Genomic DNA, 20,735 nt, shown 5'->3' on the forward strand with positions numbered 1-20,735 from the left:
GGAATCTGTGTAACAGCTGGTGTTAAGGTTGGTTGTGAACTAGGTATTGGGTGAGAGGATGAAGATGGTGTATTTGGGTTTTGACGTTTTCTTAGCTGAGGGAATAACAAATGTTCAGGGAATTGTCTTTCTTGTTAAAATTTTCTCAAAGGTCTAAAACCATAATTCTTGGGAGGAATTAAACCTGTTGGAGGGTAGAGGGCTCTAGTCGGAGGGAATGGGTCTGGATTTCTTAAGGTACGATATGTTTGGGTATTGGGCATTGGTAAAAAAGACTGGTATTGTGTCTGAAACTGCTGTTGGGGTATCTAATATAGGGATTTCCAAAGGTCTTTTTCCAAACTTTGGAGTTGTTTTTCCAAAGAAGCTTTTTCTTGCCCTTTCTGAACCAATAAGTAAGATTGTTCATTGATATCTTTGACTGTGTACAAAATATTCATCAATTCTTCATGCAATAATTGAATTCTCTCTTTCAACTGGTGAATCAAGTTTACTAATCCCTGTTCTTGAGTAGACATTGCATTTTGTTTTTCTTCAATTCGGAGCAGGGCTAAGTTCTGAGATTTGGCATTTTCAGCTTGCCAATTAAGACTAGCTTCTGCTGCGGAAATAGATTTTTGCATTCCAATCGAGTCTCTCATAGTGGGATTTTTAATTTTCCATACATGTTTTTCATTGTCTTGGGGTCTTTCAAAATCATGTAAGGGTGGAAAATTTGTAATATAACTTGAACTTTGTATATCAAAGGCTAAACAACTTGGGATGTTGCTTTCTTCCGGATCATCCCATCCTGAAGGGATGATTTATGAAAAATGAGGTTTGGCTTCTGTTTTAGAACTACCATATGCAACATAATAATTCCATTTATCAGCACATTCTCCAAGTAATCCAACAGAAGGATCACCACACATGTATCACTTTCTTCTAAAGAAATGATAAGTTCAAAATTAAAATTTGTCAAGAGTTTTCGTTCCTTGAAAAAATTTCTTGCATCATTTTTTGTAATTTCTCTTTCTAAAATGTCTGGTTCTTAAATATATCGGGTTTTCCAGTATTCCAGAATGTCCTTGATAGATATATTTTTCAAAATCTTTTTCTTTCCTTCTTTCCAAAGTTAGCATTTCTGTGCCATAATGAAGTTTTGGAAAAGAAATGGGTTCTGATTTTATCTGTATATTTTTTTGATTTTTTACTTCGATCAATAGTTCCTTTTTTTCAGGACTTAGACCTATCTCAGTAATTTTTCCCAATTCTGAGATTTTTCTATCCATATTATCTAATTTTTGTGAGATCATAGTTTGATCTATATTTTTTATAGCTTGGGTTTTGGTAAACCAGCTATTAGTTAAATCTATTAGTGCATTTATGCCATGACTAATACTAGGTAAATTATTTTCTAATTTTTTATCTATATGATAAATATGTTCGAAATAGCCTAATTTTCCTAGTTTTTCATTTCCTATACAAGGAAATATCTGTCATCTTAGACTCAACTGGGGCTCCTAAGGCCTCTTAACGATTATTTTCACTTCCAATGGGTCTAATGCCAACACGCCACTACTGGGCAACAATGGCAAACCCTAAAGTTACTAATCGGTCAAGTGTATGGGATTTCAGGAAAGCAAGTTTTGAAACAGATAATTCCTTGAATAGAAAAATAAAAAATTCCTTAAATAAAGCTAAACGAGCAAATTTGTCATATAATAAGAATTATAGCATAATTTCCGATGCAAGAGTTCGTAGTTAGACGCAGTTACAGAGCATTCTTATATATAAGGCTTAACAGAAATAAAGCATAACATAATTAATTTTAATAAAGCCAATTTGATGTGCTTCTGAGGTGCGAAAGCCCATCAAATTATTGGAGAACTGGAACAACTCTTTTTTCTAGTACTCCAATAACAAAAATTGGAGTATGAAATTCTGGAAAGATTAATCAAAGGTTTAAAGAGGTAATCTGAGGTGCGGAACTTGAACACAGAGAAACTGGAATATATTACTATTGTGAAACTTTTTACAAGAAAATGAGCTTCTAACATGATGAGAAAGAAGGAGAATTTGTGGTATAAACTAAACTATAAACACTATTACAAAGGGAGAGAGGAAGTAGAGAAGAGAGAAGAGAACTGGGTTGTTTTCCGATGCCTTTTACTGAGAGGGAGCTCCTCATTTTATAGGCAAAGGGGGCGATCCGGACTTCAAATAAAACTTTCAATTCTGTCAGTAGTTAGCCTTTGATTTCATGTATAAAAGTGACCACGTGATTGTACTTGAAGGGCATTCGTCGGTCGCTTTAGATGATTCCACATATTGACTACAGTGAAATGGGTCGGATGACTCATCAAATTATTACTGTTGGCTATAGTGTTTCGTTAGATGACTCATCAAAAATTTATGGATAGTATTTCTAATGGAATAGTATTTTACTGTTCATTACTATTCATATGGACTCATATGCTGAATAGTGTTTGCAGTTGAGCCGTCCATCTTACAATCTTACGGCAAGTTTCACTTGCAGAATAGACTTTTTGTGGGTACATGAAAAAGGATTCCCTCTTTGAATAATTTTAATTCATAAAAAAGCAAAGGACTATTACCTTACGCTCTGATACCATCATTTCAAATATACTTTCATGAAGTAAATGAATCTGAATCAGAATTCTAGAAGGGTCAGTTTTTCATAAACTACCTCCTCCATGGGATGAATTATGTAATTCTACATATAAGCCAAATGTAGAAACATTAAAGTCCACAGACACTCTAGGTAATAGGATTGCTTTTAGTTATGAAATAATGATACCAATTTGAGGATGCCTTATTAATAATGATACCAATCTGAAGCAATAATTTTATTAAGAAAATTTTTGTTATGAAGAATAGAGCGAAAGAAATGAGGTGTATTATTTCATATTGTCGTCACAGAGTTATGTAGTCCCACAATAACTTATAGACTGGTTCCACACCTCAGATTCAGGAATAACTCTATCAATCTGAGGATACCAATTTTTGTCTATATGCGTAAGGATACCAATCTAAAGCAATAATTTTAGTTATAAAATAATGATACCAATCTGAGGATACCTCAAAAATTTTCTACAAAAACTTCTATTGATTTTCTAGGGATTGTTTTAGACCAAACAGGAATAAAACTTCAAAAACATATTATTTCCAAAATTAAGAATTTTCCTGAAAACTTAAAAGATAAAAAACATCTTCAAAGTTTTCTTGGTTTACTTAATTATGGAAGAAACTTTATAAAGGATTTATTCAAAAAGGAAACCCTTTATTAGAAAAATTAAAAAAGAATAACCAATTCTTTTGGAGTGAAAAACACTCAACAATTATTAAACAAATGAAAGTTGATCTATTTGACATCCCTACAGTTTATTTTCCAAAAGATGGAGGAAAACTTATTCTTGAAACCGATGCTAGTGATGAACATTAGGGAACGGTTTTAAAAGCATATGTAGATAATAAAGTATTAATATGTGCATACAATTATGGAAAATGTAAACCAAGTGAGATTAATTATATTACCTACAAAAAAGAAATTCTTGCTATAAAAAATAGTTATAAAAAGATTTCATATTTTTTTTGCCCCAGAAAAATTTCTTATTAGAACCGATAATCAATCGGTAAAAGATTTTCTTAAATATAAGAAAGGAAAAGAAAATCCCAGGAGAATCAGATTGTATAATTTTATATGTCAATATACCTTTGAAATCGAACATATCAAAGGTATTAACAATGTTATTGCTGATTTCTTTAGCAGGGAAAGTTCCTAAACAAGGAACGATGGGAGATAAAAGGAATGGTAAACAACCCTTACTACCTCCTCAGAAAAAAGAGAAAAATTATGAAGGGATCCCTAGAGCAGGGAACATTCCATTTCGAGAGCCTAGACAAGCCTCTCAACAGCATCAACAGTTTTCTCAAGTACCAGAAGTTCAACAATTATGTTATAAAGATATTTTGAAACTACAAGAGCAATTATGTTTATCCCAAACTAAACAAGTTGCGGATTTCTACAGAAACCCAGACATAGCTTCTGAGTTTTACTATGAATTAAATGCCCTGTGGAAATCCTACATTTCACAAAATAAAACACAGTTCAGAAAAACATGGGTAAATGTCCTGATCTGTTAGCAAAACAATCAGTAAAAACCAGGGAATTACAAACGGACCTTTCCAAATTATTAAACAAATGGACTGGGAAACAGAATTCTCTTATGAAATGATAAACACTTTTCTACAGATTTCAAAACACCTGGATAACCAATCCAGAGATCCTATTTTCGAAAGGATTACAAGAATTTGTCTCCATGAAAAACTCAATTTAGAACTTCCGTATGATGTTTTTCATGAGCATATTGAAAGTAGGCTAAACAAGCCTGAAAGAGATATTGCCAGAATACTAGCCAAGTATGATGGTAATCTTATTTACGAATCCAATAATAACTTGAAAATTGTATTTTTTTTTAATCATGACGATTGAAAAATTGAAGCAATCGAATGGGGACTTGTGGATAAAATTATTCTTGACCATGAAAAGCCAGAAAAATTTAAAAATTTTCCAATGATGATCAAAACTATGATTTATGAAACTACAAAAAACTGAAAGTTTCATAATTATATTACTTTCAAAATTTTCAGTTCAATAGGTTGGACCAGCCGAGAAGGTTTTTTCAACCTTACCAAATTTGGCTTCTGAGAAATGCTTCAGAATATGATTTCCCTTTTAACCCAATAGATTGGGATGAAACCGATAAATTACTTTTTGACTCAGAAAGTTACTACTCAAAAAATCTTGAGATCATAAAATGTGAAGCTCAACAAACCAAATATCTACTTGAAAGTGTATAAAACTGGTTCAGTGTTACGGACGGAAGAAGACTGTTCGTAACAAACTTTGAAGTATCCTAGAAAAGGACTAAGCAACAGTTAATAGAAGGCCAAGAATGTCTGGACAACTGTATAAACCAACAGCTGGATGTCCACAATATCTCCTTTTTGATGAACCAAAAGGACCACATAGTCCAGTACCAAGTTTTAGCTTTGACAGTGTAGCCGAGGCCAACATACAAAATATGATGGAAGACTGATACGCAAAAGCAAGATGGGACCCGAGACAAGACTAAACCAGTTAATTCCGGATAAAAAAGATCATAAGAAAAAAAAAATTTATATAAATTCAATGCATGTATTAAATGCACATGCAAAAAGTCTACCTTGTAATAAAAGCTAAAGTTACGAATTTTTTTCTTTTTACTATTCGGTGGAGAATGTGGATGAGAGGTTGCTACTCTCATCCACGTTTTTTGATACTCATCAACGGTACCCCAAAAGGAATCTTCCCTTCCTCGAGGGTACTTCGACAAAGGGACCCCCTCCCTCCATTCTTCCTCGCCATCTCCGCCGAGGTCTTTAGTAGGTCTCTTTCTCAAATTTACCAGGCCGGCCTCTTCACAAGCTCCAAAACCTCTTACCGTGGCTTATAGTGTCACACCTGCAACATGCAGATGACACCTTGGTCTTTCTCGATGCTTCCCCCCAAGAAGTGGACAACCTAAGGCTCTTTCTGAAATGTTTCCAATTGGCCACGGGCTTCAAAGTCAATATGGTAAAATAAAACTTGATGGGTATAGCTATTGCGAATGCCCAAATCAGAGAGCTCATTCCAAATTGGGAGTGCAAAGTCGAGGACCTCCCAACAACCAACCTGGGTCTACCTCTCGGATTGGACAAACCAAAAAAGAGACATTGGTCCCATGTAATTGACAAGGTTGATAAACGCCTGGTGGGGTGGAAAGGGAGATACCTTTCTCAAACAGGTAGAACCACTCTTATCAAAGCAACCTTGGCCAATGCACCTGTGTACTTAATGTCCCTTTTCCAAATACCAGCCGTAGTGGCTAATAGGCTCGACCAACTTATGAGGAATTTTCCATGGTCAGGGCAGGCCGAGAAAACCAAATTCCATTTGATCTCTTGGGACAAGGTACTCTTACCCAGACAGCAGGAAGGGTTGGGTATCAGGCTCTTAAGAAAACACAACTTGGCACTCCTAGGAAAATGGTGGTGGCGCCTGGCCCCCCAAACGGACACTCTCTAGGCCCAGGTTCTGCGAAACAAATACAAGATTCCCTATAACACCTAGGTGCCAGAGAGGAGACCTTGGACCAATGCATCAAGAGCATGGAAGTCTTTCATTTCCTCTCTCCAGTTGTTCAAAAAATACATCAGGTTCCTCCCTAGAGAAGGAACTAGAGTACGTTTCTGGTCAGACCTTTGGATAGGCCATGCTCCTCGAAGAGTGTGGAACCCCTCTTTTAGAAGAAATCTCTCTGAGGAGGAAACAAACCACTTTCTCTCTCTTTCGGCACTACTACATCAATATTTTCTCCCTTCACATGGAAGAGACCAGCTGGTATGGTCCCTCACCCCTCCAAGGGTCTTTTCAGTGGCCTCTTTCTACAGGAAGCTCATCCAACCTCCCACTTTCCCACTTAATCTCACTTCGGTCCTGTCTCAAGTTTGGCATATTATAGCACCCCCCAAGGTGCAAACTTTCAATTGAGTTGCGGCCTCTCAAAAGGCACTTACAGTCAACCACCTATAAAAGAAAGGGATTCCAATACCCAACAAATGCATCATGTGTCTTTCTGACGAGGAATCCAACTCCCACCTGTTCATCCACTGTACCCTTGTCAACGATCTTTGGAGCCTCATGCTTCAACTTTTTGGTGTTCACTGGGTAACTCCACAGAGAGTTTGTGACGTAATAGTTGTTGACTTCGCCTCTCATTGGCCGAAGGTTGGCAAAATCCTATGGAGGGCAGCGGTGGCAGCAACAATATGGGTGATCTGGACAAAAAGAAATGCCAAGATTTTCGTGGACAGTTCCGCCCAGTCCCAACCTCTTCAACAAGGTTACGACCTCAGTAACCTTCTGGGTGTCAAACCAACTCCTTTTCAAGGGTATCCCTACGAACTCCTTCCTAAGCCAATGGAAGTATATCCTAATTTACAGACCAAGGAAGGAGAAAAGACGATCCATCTGGAAGCCACCTTCTGAGGGAGTGGTCAAGCTAAACTTCGATGGGTGCTCCTTGGGGACCCCGGCCACGCTGGAGCTGGTGGGGTTTTTAGAGATCACCGCCGCAATATCCTTCTCACTTACTCCGATTATCTTGGCCTCCAAGATTCCCAGTAAGCCGAATCAATGGCCCTTCTAAAGGGCCTGCAAAGCTTTGATCGATCCTGAGGGCAAAGTCCGATAGTAGAGGGTGATGCCTCAAACATCAACTCTTGGGCCATCGAGAGATCTACACCCCCTTTGTTATTTGGCAACGATTTATGATGAGATTGTATACACTTGCAGGGATATGGACGTCTACTGAATGCATACCTCGAGGATGTCAAACGAGTTCGCCGACCTCCTAGCGAAGGATGGGGAGAGGGCGAGGGCCCATGAAGAAGAGCACGCCTGGCCCACTTCTGCTTTAGACCAATGAAGAACTGCTTAGAAGGAAAACTCACAGTATTCGGGCATCCTTTTTAGCCCATTTTTTATTTTCATTGTAAACCATGCAATGGGCCATTTTTTGTGAAGCCAATGTAAACTTTGTAAGGGGACTATACTATTACCCCATTTTTTGTATTGGGTCCTACGACCTATTCTTTTTTACCGAAGAGTTCCATCTAGAGGGTATTCTCGGCCTAACCCCAAACTTGTACTATTCCTCTCTCACTAATACAACTGTTAACGTTTATCAAAAAAAAAAAAAGTGGGAATCCTTTTTTATATACCCTCAAAAAATCCACTATGCAAGTGAGACTTACCGTAAAATTCTGAGATGGACGGCTTGACTGCAAACACTATTCAGCACACGAGTCCATATGAATAGTAAAAGCACTATTCCATTAGAAATATTATACATAAATTTTTGATGAGTCATCTAACGAAACACTGCAGCCAACAGTAACAATTTGATGAGTCATCCAACCGATTTCACTATAGCTAATACGTGGAATCATCTAAAGCGACCGACGACTGCCCTTCAAGTACAATCACGTGCCACTTTTTTGCATGAAATCAAAGGCCAACACTTGGCATAATTGAAAGTCTTACTTGAAGTCCGGATCGCCCCTTTTGCCTATAAAAAGAGGAGCCCCCTCTCAGTAAAGGGCATCGGAGAACAGCCCAGTTCTCTTCTCTTTTCTCTACTTCCTCTCTCCTTTTGTAATAGTGTCTATAGTTTAGTTTATACCACAAATTCTCCTTCTTTCTCATCATCTAAGAAGCCCATTTTCCTATAAAAAGTTGCACAACAGTAATATATTCCAATTTCTCTGTGTTCAAGTTCTGCACCTCAGATTGGTATCAGAGCGTGTGTGAAAAACATAAAATTATAGTGGAGGATGGATCCTCCCATACTAGAGTCAAGGGGGTTAACAGAGATCATTTTGATAGCTCCATTCGGAATCCAGAGCCAAGCAATAATGACAATGTGCCATTAGTAGACGACAATGGATTTGTAGCTTCTGCAAAGGCTAAAGGCATAGTCGCATAGGTTAAGGTTATTTGTTTTATCACTCTTTGGACCTTGAGTGCAGAAGAAAACACACTTTATCATGTTGAGGTAGGCAAACATTGTGTCCGAAGGCCCACACGATATTGTGAATAATGTAAACAAGATTGTGACATTGTTAGTTCTAGCAGTTTGTCAAGTATCCCTTCATACACATTCAAAAGGAAGCCCAAAAACAAGATGTGGTGTTTTCAGCATGACGCCGCAAAGGTTAGGAGAAGCATGAGAACTTATGTCTCAACCAACATTCTGGTCGCCCTTGTGCCAAGAATGTTGAGATGGACAAGTATGATATCAGTTGGGCCATAGAATATTGTCGATACAGTAAACGAGTTCTATGAGATTGTCATTCACCTCAGTTCCTCAAATGTGCCTTCCATAAACATTCATAGAGAAGCCCAAGACTTAGATGATTTGTATTTAGTATGTGGGACCCAAATGTCAGCAAGAAGCATGAGAACTTGAAAGTAGTCACTAAGAACTCGACGGTCCGAATTGCGAGTTGCCCAAGTAGGACCAGATTGAGACACGGTAATTACAGACATAAAAGCAAAAAACCGGCCAAACTTAAGAATCACACCCCTATCTTATTTTCAAATAAAATAAGCCAAGACAGACCTACTCACCAATTCTACAATGGACATAGGCTAGGGTGTTTGAACACATTTTTCAGCACCTTGGTCCCTGATGCGAAATAAAGAGGAAGTCGATCAATAAAGCTTGACAAATAGTGAAAATTTCGACAGTCTCATAATGTCCCTAGAACCACCTATCAAGTTACGTCGCATTCCGACATGTCTAAGGTAGTGAACACCAAGAAACAAACTTCGTAAAAATTGGCCTCTAGCAACCTGAAACGGACCCCGTAACTAGAACTATATATTCGGTATGTCAAATTGTTGTGGGGACCACCGCCATTGGATCCGGCACGGTCGCAAACCTCTACGGGTCAAGTTTCGGCTCAATCGGACACTCCAGAACAAAGTTATGGGCAAAACATTGAAACAGGAGGAGCCGTACACTGTTCCCGTGTGGCCACCCTGCACCAAAACACCATTTAAGGTGGCTTGTTTTCACAGTCACAGATAATGACTTTCAAAGCCCATATCTCACTCGATCCGAGTCGGATCGCGCTCAAATTTTGTGAGAATGTTTATCTCATTAAATTGAGCGTTTCTATATTTGGTAAGCCCCGTGACGACGCCCATGCAAGAAGAAAAGCTAGAGAGAAGTTGTCGATTCGTGAAGAAGTTGTAGAAAATTCAGCAGCGACACGCCTCGCTTGAGAGACCAAATCACGATCCTGGTGCTTCGTATCGACGGGAAACCAATTCCATCATGTGTGTAAGGTCCAGGGCTACCATTGGTCCAAACCCTGTACATGATCAACGGTTGGATTTGGCAAATGAAGGCGACGAAGTGACTATAAATTCCGGCTGTCGGATTCTAGATTCCGGCCAAAACCCAAAAGTTGTGAAATCTTCGTTTGGGCTCCAAATCGCGTCCCGTTTATTGCCACGCGATCATGACGGCATGCTTAGTGCACTACGATGAAGAAATCATGGAAAGACATCAAAGAACCAGCACACTATCGATCCGAAGTTTTCAAGATTCATTCAAATTTCAAGTCTTACGATCGTGGCTTAAAAACACGATTCATAGCTCGAAATTGGTATGAAATTGATCGTCATGCCAAGCCTAACAAGAAAACGATCATCTTTCGATCAAGCGGACATCAGAACAACTCCCAATCAGTCATGGAAGATCACGCAAGCTCTAGGGCAGCAGCAGGGACTGTTTTGGAATTCCCTAAATTGTTAAGCAAGGCCAAGACAATCATTCTGTACTCTATTTTCTTAATTTTTTTTAATTCAGAATAATTATAATTATCATCAATTGAGGTAGTTTTTGGGCATCCACCCATGTTTGGGCCTAATTCTATATAAACATGTTAAACCTAATTATAAAAGACCCCCCGTTCTTTCTTTACATTGATCAATAAAATTTCAACTTTTGCCTTGAGTTCGTGGGTGCATCTTGGAGAGAGAGAGAGGAGAGAGAAGAAAAGCGTTGGTACCCTTCGATAAGGTAACTTTCTCTCTCCTCTTTTCTCTCTCATCTCTATCTCTTCACGTTCTCTCTTTCTCTCTATTCTCTCTTTCTCTCATCTTTCATACACGGCAGAAGCCTATTGCCGTCTGTCTTTCATTCTTTCTCCTCTCTCTCTTCTCTCTTTTTCTCTCTCTTCTCTTTCTCTCTCCTCTTTCACAGACGGCAGAGGCTCAACGCCGTTCGTGTTTCACTTCTTTTTTCCTTCTCTCTTTTTATCCTTGTCGTCATGAGTGACCACGAACCTCCTCTTTCCCCTTCCCAGTGGTCCCTTCCGACCATAACTTTCTCCTCTCCCTCCTTGTGGTCCAACATGACTACAATTTCCCTCTTTTCTCACTCCTTTATTCCCTGCACGTCCACCTGCTCCATGTGCACCTTCGGGTTCGCTTGCCTCTCCTTTTCTTGATAGTCCATCATGTCCATCTTTCTCTCTTTATTTTTTCTGTGTCCCTCACAACACCCCTCTGGATGCACCTTGGCGTCCCTTCTTTTATTCTCACCCTCCGTGGTCCCGCGAGACCACTATCTCTCAAAAGTTTTCTTCCTAGCGCCATTTGCGCAATTTTGTGGAACCTTTCTTCCCAAGGCCGCTTATGAACCTTTCCAACTCCATCGCCGTCTTACTCTTCCTAACCCCACAACTTTTTTTTTTTTTTACACTATTTTATGGTACTTCCACACGTCAAACACCCACTTCCTTTTCTTTAACCCATGTGTCAAGTCCCTCTTCCTCTTTCTCAATAAAATAAACCAATAAAAGTACCATCTCTCACAAAAAATCCAATGTATATCTTCACCTTAACTACACATTTTTTTTTATTCCTTCAACCCAAAACTAATACGCCACTCTCGTTTTTCTCACCCAAACAATCCAACATTCCTTTTCTCTCTCATAACTAAATTAGTCTTATTTTATTAAAAACATTATCTTCTTCTCTCTTTTAACTTAGTCTTATTTTATTAAAAACATTATCTTCTTCTCTCTTTTAACTTAGTCTTATTTTAATAAAATATCTTCTCTCTCTTAGCTAATCCATAGGTTTCTTTTTATTATTATTAGAACATCATTTCTCTCTCTTCCTTTTATTATTTTGTAACTCCTCTCTCATCCTAACAACCACCTTTCTCTCTCTCTTAAGTACATCTTTTTTTTTCTTACTTTGTCTCATTACCCTCAATCTTGTATTATAATAACCACTTTTATTTTATGTATTACCTTCTCTCATCTAAATAATCTAACGTGGAACTCTATTTCCCTTCCGTAACAACCTACCCTTTTTATTTAAAATGTTTTTTTTTCTTTTGTGTTATTCAAATTGACCTCACCCATTCATCCTTAGCTTAATCCCATTTTATTTCCCTTACTTCATCCATTTCATCCTATTTTCCCTTATTTTATTTTACTTCATAGTTGATTTTATTATTTTAGTTAATCATTTTATTTAACTACTTTATTCTAATCATCTCATCTACTGTGTTTCTTCCATCCCTTTTATTTTATTCTATTCTATCTCATTTCATTCATTTTATTTCACCTCATTCAATTTTAATTTACTTAACTCCATCTTCTAATCTTATTTTATTTTTAATTCATCTCTCTCATTTTTATTTCAACTCATTTTCCATCATCCTTATTTCCTCATCAGTTTTATTTCACCTTCATCTTTTTTTTGAAGACGTTGCGAGAGGCGAGCTAGTCTTCATCCATTCTTTTTCTCTTCATCACTTGTTTGACCAGAGAGCATGCTGAGCCTCGTGTTGTCATGCTAATTCTGTCATCTAGCAGTAATGTCGTTGCCGGTCTGAGTTACCGTGCCCGTCTTACTGTCACGACAGGTTGACCATAGCGTCAGGCTGGTCGATGTTGGTTCCATCGTCTAGCAGTAATGTTGTTGTGCAGGTCTGAATTACCGTGCCTGCCTTGCTACCACGCTGGGTCAATCACTGTACTGGTCTAACCACTGTGCCAGCCTAGCCGCCCGGTCAAACTTCTTCTCTCACTTTCGCTTCACCTTGTAACAACGTGGGGACCTATGCCCCACTTGTCTGTACTTCTAATGTGTGTGTGTGTGTGTTTGCAGGAAAGGAAAAATAAGTCAAGAGAGGCGATTCCAAACAGGCCTTAGGCCAGAGGGGCTTTCCAACGTGAACTATGAGGTTACCCACGCGAGCCAGCCCGAGCGTATCATAGACCCACGTGAGGTAAGTCCCGCCTCACGACCCCAATTCCTCTCACCGGTTGGTACTCCTGCCCACGTCTTCTTTATGTGGTTCCTGAGAGAGCGATCTCAGATCCCGGGTCCATATCGAACCCGGAACCACGCTACCAGGTCAACCCGACCTGGAGGGCGAGATCGAGGCACCTAACCAGCTTGGCGACTCCACTGGGGACATGCTACCCCATCGTTGGATCGTTCTTGTATGACCTTCCTTTCTTTTTATTTCTGCTCACTATGCACACACCTATCTTTGAGGTTGCTTAACCCCTTCATCCGAGTCAAGGGTTTTGTAATCCCTGCACTCGTGAATCTTCATCAGGAACAGGTTCCGTGAACCTCGTTCCCAACCTTTCTCTTGAGCATCGACCTTGTGTCGCTCTCCCAAGTCATCACCCGGAAAGAGGCAAGGATGGACCAACAACTCCCTCACTCCCTACCTCCTTGCAATGGTGGACCCTCTGCCAATGCACCCTGCATTGGTGGCACACATGCCACCATACACATCACGCACCCTGCTACCGGCAACTCACTTGTCGTTCCCATTGCTTAGGGCAGCCCGGAGGCCACCCCTCCCTCTCTCGCGACTGACAGTTCATCTGTCGTTGCTTCTGTGGCCCGCCATGAGGCTACCCCTCATTCTTTATCACTGCGGGCCTCTGTAACAGGATGCTCAACACCACGAGAAGGTGGCTTTGAAGCCACCACCTCACACACATGCACCAAAGCTAGTGAACCATCCATTCTAGCTACACCTCGCGGCAACTCTTAGGTTACCTTAGGACACGGTCAGGGTTCTGGTCTTCTTGGACTTGGCCCTGCACCACTTTTGCATGCACACACCACCAATCGAGGCAACCCTCAGGTTACCCCTATACATGATTAGGGTTTCCGGTCTTCTTGGACTTTGCCTTGTACCTCTTTTGCATGCACACACCACCACTCGAGGCAACCCCCAAGTTACCTCGGAATACTGTTAGGGTTCGACTCTTCTTGGACCCGGCCCTGCACACCCCTTGCATATGCACTGCACTGCTAGGGGCAACTTTGTTGCTACGCCTGCCCGAGCACACGAAGGGGAACCTCCTAGTCCCCCGTCCCAGCACATGACTGTTCACTCTGTGAGGGATGGTCACATGGCCATTTCGTCACACACACTTGCTCATGGCACTGGGCCTCCTAAGGCCAAACACGCTACTCGAGCCCGGGTTGACCACCAGGTCACGTGAAGTCCTGTTACCACATACACCCATAGTCCACATCTAAGGACTCCTTCATCCACCAGAAGGCGCACACTTATCTGGTGTTCTTCTTAATCCATCAATTTGTAGTCTCCGAGGAGTACTACGGTTCAATTTTGGGAGAAAATTGAGGAAAAGATATAGAATCTGCTGTGGCAGTAGGAATAGTAGCTCTATTATTAGTAAATTGGATTTCAATATTTCCATCTGTATGTTCTATAATTTTATCTAGAATATTTTGTATAGATGTTTGGGATGGTTGGTTTTCATTATGAGTAGACCATGATTCTGGTAAGATAATGTCTGATCAGGATATTGTTTTTGGTATGATGGTATTGGATTTTTCTATATTGGTTTGGAAAAATATAGTCTGTCCTCGTGTGTCTACTTGAAGTACATTAGGACATAATGTAGTCATTACTTTGTAATAAATACGATAGACAATGGCTATATTTTGGGAACCTAACATCATATCAAATCCTTGAGTTTTCAAGTTTAGGCTTAAAACATTTAAGATGTTTGGATCTGTAAGTGATACAGAATAATTAGGAAAACAATTAAAATAAATTGGTCTACTACATAGGCTAGATTCAACCATTCCGAGTAATGAGTCGAAAAATCTATTATGTCTAGTGTCACGTAGACATACCAAGATAGAATTATTAAGTCCTAAACGAGTTACAGGTTTAACTGCAATTTGTATTAAACCTATATGGAGATATTTATAATTTTTTGTTTTATGGACTTGTAATATTTTATTAGATAATAATTGGAAATCCTCTTGGCGACTTGTAACAGATAGAGTCTGTTATACTGTTTTGATAGCATATCCTATTTTAAGATCAAAAGTACCTTTTTTATAAACATCAGATATTGGAACATTTGGTATGTTCCAATTTTGAATTTGGGCTTCTATATCATTTATGATAATTTCTTCTTTATTTTTAATTCTTATATGTGCTTTTCTTTATATGTTTCAATCTTACAACAATTGATCGTTTATAACTCTGTTATTTTTACATTTTTAAGATAAATGTTAGAATTGTCATTAATGTTAGAATTGACATTAGGGTAGATCTTGCGCCGAAATTGGTATCAGAGCTTGTTTATATTGTGGAATAATAATATTATCTGGTGTTCTTCTTAATCCATCAATTTGTAGTCTCCGAGGTGTATTACTTGTGGATTAAGGAGTCCTTAGATGAGGACTATGGGTGTATGTGGTAATAGATTGTCTTGACGGTTCAATTTTGGGAGAAAATTGAGGAAAAGATTTAGAATCTGCTGTGGCAGCAGGAATAGTAGTTCTATTATTAGTAAATTGGATTTCGGTTTGGAATAAATTAAGTTTTTTAGCAGAAACAACTAAACCGGCATGTTTGATAGTATTGATAAAAGTATGAAGATGTTTGAAATGTTGATCTAAAGAATCAGAATAGAACAGTACATCATTTATATAAACAATCATAAATTTATAATAAGGATTGAAGACATCATTCATAATTTTCTGAAATTCAGATGGAGCATTTTTAAGTCCAAAAGGCATTACATTCCATTCATATTGTCCGAATGGTACATTAAAAGCAGTTTTATATTTGTTTTCTTCTTTTATCTGAATCTGCCAGAATCCTGATTTTAAATCAAATTTTGAAAAGATAACAGCATGTACTAATCGGTCCAATAAATCTTTTTTGTTGGGAATAGGATATCTTATCCATTGTAAGACCTTATTGAGAGGTTTATAGTTGATGACTAATCGTGGGACTCCTCGTTCCTGTTCAGCGTTTTTATTGACATAAAAAGCAGAGCAGCTCCATGGAGATAGGCTTGGACGGATAAGTTTCTTTTGAAGAAGATCTTTGATTTCCATATGACATGTTTGAAGTAATTCAGTATTCATTTGAATAGGATGAGCTTTTGTTGGGATTTTTGTTTCATTAAAATCGAGTTCATATGGTAATCCGACAATATGTTGTTTTCTATTCCAGAAAGCAGTTGGTAATTCATGACATATTTCTTGTTCAATAATACTTTTAAGTTGTTGTATTTTTTGTATCATATCTTTTGTTTGGAGTTTTTCAGCAACAACCTTATGTTTGATTTCAAGTTGTAATGATCCTAAAAAATCCTCTTTTTGTTTGATATGATTTTTAACTGTATTGATCTCTTTGATTTTTGGTTTATTAAGAAAATCGAATTTAATATGAGTGTCATGAACACTTGTTTCAATTCCTGATTGAGTAATTTTCATTGGATATAAAAGGGTGAGAAAAGGTACTCCAACGATTACAACTTGGCTGAGTCTTTTAACCATTATAAAAGTAGTTGGGAAGCAATGACCTTCATTGTAGATTTTAGCATTTGAGAGTTTATATTTAATAAACAATCTGCTTCCATCTGCAGTATTCAAGATTTGGGTTGTTTTATCAAAATATTTGGTAGGAACTAATCCTTCATTGAAACAGTTGAGATCTACCCCTGAATCTACTAATGCTAAAGATTGAAATTCATATTCATCACTTATGACTATTGTTACTAAGATAAACCATTTTTGTGTAATGACTTTATTCAAAACATTTACAGATTTACTTGTTGATGTTTCTCTATGTTGTGGATGAGATGTTCTGATTAGGTGGTCAAATTCAATAGAATTTGTATCAGTATCTACTCCTTGGGTTTCATTTTAGAGTTCTAGAATTTGTATTCGATTTTTTAATTGAGCAACTTCTGTTTTTACAATATTTACTTCTTGCTTGAGATCAGCAATGGTTGGTTCTTTTTTATAGGCTTCAAGCTAACTTATACGTTTCATTATATCAGAAAAATTATATTCATCTGGAGGTTTGATTAATGGAACAGATTTTGATTTTGTTTTAACAAGATTGATAAACTGAGTAATTACTTCTCGTTTTTCATCAGGGTCAGAAATTTTCTCTATTAGATCTAATATGAGATTATCTTCTTTTGTCAAAGTATGAATATTAGAAGTAGGAATAGGACATTTACATATGTCATCATCATTTTCGAAACTACTGGATGTATTTGACCAATAAAAGTCTTCATCATGGATATTACCATGAAAAGATGTATTACTACTGGATGAAGTAGTATCTGAATTTGAACTAGATGGAGAATCGTAGCTTTGGATAATATCATATATTTTATTTCTTATTTGTTCATCTAAGATTACAGCAGCAATTTTCTTTTTGACTTTACATTGACTTTTGTAATGGCCAACTTTTCCACATTTATAACAGACAGGTAATTTTTTATCCTTTCTTTGGGATGATTTATTAGAAGCAAATCTTTTTGTAAATTTCTTTTTCCTTTTAGAACATCTGGAGGTTTATCTTGCTTTTGTTTCGATTTAAATTTATGTTTGCGTTTATGGAATTTATGTATATCATGGGGTTTATTTTTATCAATGTGATAACCAAACTATTCACAGAAATCTCCTAATTCCTTTTTACCACTTATATTTTGTTTATCGAATTGTTTCTTTAATTTCATACCTGTGCATAAGGCTAATCCTTCTGCACATTTTTCGGTCGATAATTCTCTTAAGGTGTATTGGGAATAAGTGATTGTACCTCCATGTTTATTTTTCAAGCGTTCTTTCACTTTTTCAGCAAATAAATAAGGTAAGCCGGCTACAAATTTTTCTTTCCAATGATCTAAATGACTATCTTCTCGTATAAGTAATCGAGAAAAGAAAACGTCTTTATACCACTTATAATGGGCTAATGTAGGACATCTAAGGTTTGATAAAAGATCAGCAGATCTTACTGCTAAGATAGTAGTATTGCCTATAAAATGTAGGGCGATAGTATATATTAAAGTATTAACAGCATTACTTTCAGTGTATAACACATCTTGGTTGTGTTCATTCTTTGCTGTCCAATTTCAGGTATTTGTCAAAATCTGTTGTTTTGTTTGATCATTGAGGTGGAAATCCCACCATCCTCTAAGCCAACCAGTAAATCTGAATACAATGGCTTTTGCTATTTCTTGGTCATGGCTTCCAACCATCTTACATGCTGATGCGTACATTGTCATATGTCGCATAACATCTAGTATTTGGTGATCTGAAATTTCATCAATACTCCAATTGCTGATGGTCCTACCAGTATAAGTTGATGTATGGCTAACTAGATCTTCTTCTAATTGTATATCAACAGGAGTTGGTCTCTTATAATATGGTTTAGCATTTATTGGCTGCCAATTTTTGCTATAATTTACTCGATAAATATTGTCTGAAGAAATACTATGTTCTGTGAATGCCTTTTACATATTTGACAGAGTATTTTTAATTTGAGGTTTAGGGTCTTCTTCTTGAAGAGCCATATTATCATGGCCGGGAATTTTAGCTTTTCCTCTGTCTTCTGAAGTGGCACTAGGACTTGTTTCAATAATTGTTCTCTTGGGTTCTTTGAGTTCTAATTTGGATAATTTGGATATTAACTGATCCATGAGAGTTTTATTATCATCTCCTATAAAGAATTTGTCTTTATTTATTTCAGGAGGAGGTTTAAAGAGAATTTTCTTTGGTTCATTTTGTCATGTGGGAGTTAACAAATTCTCGATTTTAACCGTTTGTTTTCCAAGAGTTTGAAGATAAAGGTTTGTATAATTGTTTTGTTCAATTATATGGGGAAGTAATGCAATACGGGACATATTTGTATTATTTAATTTATAAGGAGTAGCTACAGTTTCAAAAAGGATCATTTGGTTTTGAGAGGTTGATTCTTCATCCTCATTGTCAGTTTTTGTGGGAGTTTTTGATGGTGCTCCCTTGATTTTGAGGCTTTTCTCAGGAGGATGGATTGAAGTAATCGGTTTTCCCTCTGTTGTATTAAATACAGTATATTGAGATTCAAGTGTTTAGTGAAATATAAGGGAGCTAATTTATTTGGGTCAATGTTTATATGCTTGTCGCATATGGGTATATCAACCAGAAATGCGGTTTCAACATAAACTGACTTCGAAGCGGAGGAAGTTGGTTTATTTGGGTAGGCAGCTGGAGTAAATGCCGGACTAGGGGTTTGTATTGGACTTTGAGGAGGAGTCTGGATGAAATATTTTGGTACATTTGTCGATCTCATGGGTGACATGGGTGTTATTGGTAAAGAAGAATTGAGCATAAGAGGCCCAGATATGGGACAGGGTACAAAGTCCATTTTTTGTTTGCTATGAGTGTTACCTTGAGATGTATTCATATTTGTATGAGTATTGTGCAAAAATAACTGTAAACCGTAAGGAATGCTATCTGGCTCAGGTAGTGGTGGTAATATACGGCCCCCCTGCAAAAATTCACGGGTAAGAAAGTCAGGTAACGAATTAGCAGAGCCGGGAAGATATTTAATAGAAAATCAAAAGCGGATAATATCGTTTGCCAATGGGCAAATATTTGTTTTGAAACAAGATTTTGAACATCCTTTTCCAGAATGTCCTTAGCAGCTTTACAATCAATACGTATCAAGAAATGTTGATTCAAAATATCACTTTGAAACTTAGTAACACAGTGTATATATATATATATATATATATATATATATATATATATATATATATATATATATATATAAAGCTAGGATTTGCCCACTAGCTCATATGAACATATGAGTCCAACGGTCCAGATTAAATCTTAGCCGATCTGACGATCACGGATTTTGGTTGTACTTGAATTTTATTTTATTTTCTACAAATCCAAATCAATTAAAATTTTAGGTGTGTTTTCTTCTCATCAAGGCGCACATAATAAAAATCAAAAAAAATTATTCAAGAAAACAAAAGACCAAAATACCTCTAAAAACTTTTTGTGAGTATTTTGGTCAATTTATTTCATGTAAAATATTTTTTCATATTTTTCGAAGATTCACCTATTTTTTATAAACACGCGTCTAAAATTTCAAGAGATTTTGATTTGTAAAAAAAAAATTCAAACACTACCGAACGTCCGTGATTGTCAGATCGGCCCAGATTCAATCTGAGCGGTTAGGCTCATATGTTCATATGAGCTAGTGGGCTAATCCCAACTTTTTCCATATATATATATTGAGAAATGATTTTATAGGACCCTCCCCCACCCATATGTGTAGGACATTAAAGGATCACCATTAAATTTGGCACAGATCTATATAAAAGTTAAGTCCCACACTCATGTGATAACTTTTTTAGAGATTCGTGCCAACTTTAATGGTGATCTTTTGGGATCCTATATACATGGATGGGAGAAAGTCTAATAGGATCATATTATATATATATATATATATATATATATATATATATATATATATATATATATATATATATATATATATATATATATATATATATATATATTCCATCTATATATGTATCTTTTCTTTTTCTTTTTTAAGGTAGAGGTGGGATTCAGAGCTGGGATGTTGTGCTGCAAGCGCTATCACTCTAGCCATCAAGCGAGGAGCATGATTCCCAACTATCTATCTTTCTATCTCACACAAACACAATCTCAATTTTAACTATTTCAAAAGTTCTTATTTTTCTATTGCTGTTGCCATTCTATTTTCTCTAGCTAAGAAGAATTATGACGA

Source organism: Amborella trichopoda, chromosome 7, assembly GCF_054954075.1.
Source record: "Amborella trichopoda isolate Santa Cruz 75 chromosome 7, AtrichopodaSantaCruz75HAP2 v2.0, whole genome shotgun sequence".
Taxonomy (NCBI): domain Eukaryota; kingdom Viridiplantae; phylum Streptophyta; class Magnoliopsida; order Amborellales; family Amborellaceae; genus Amborella; species Amborella trichopoda.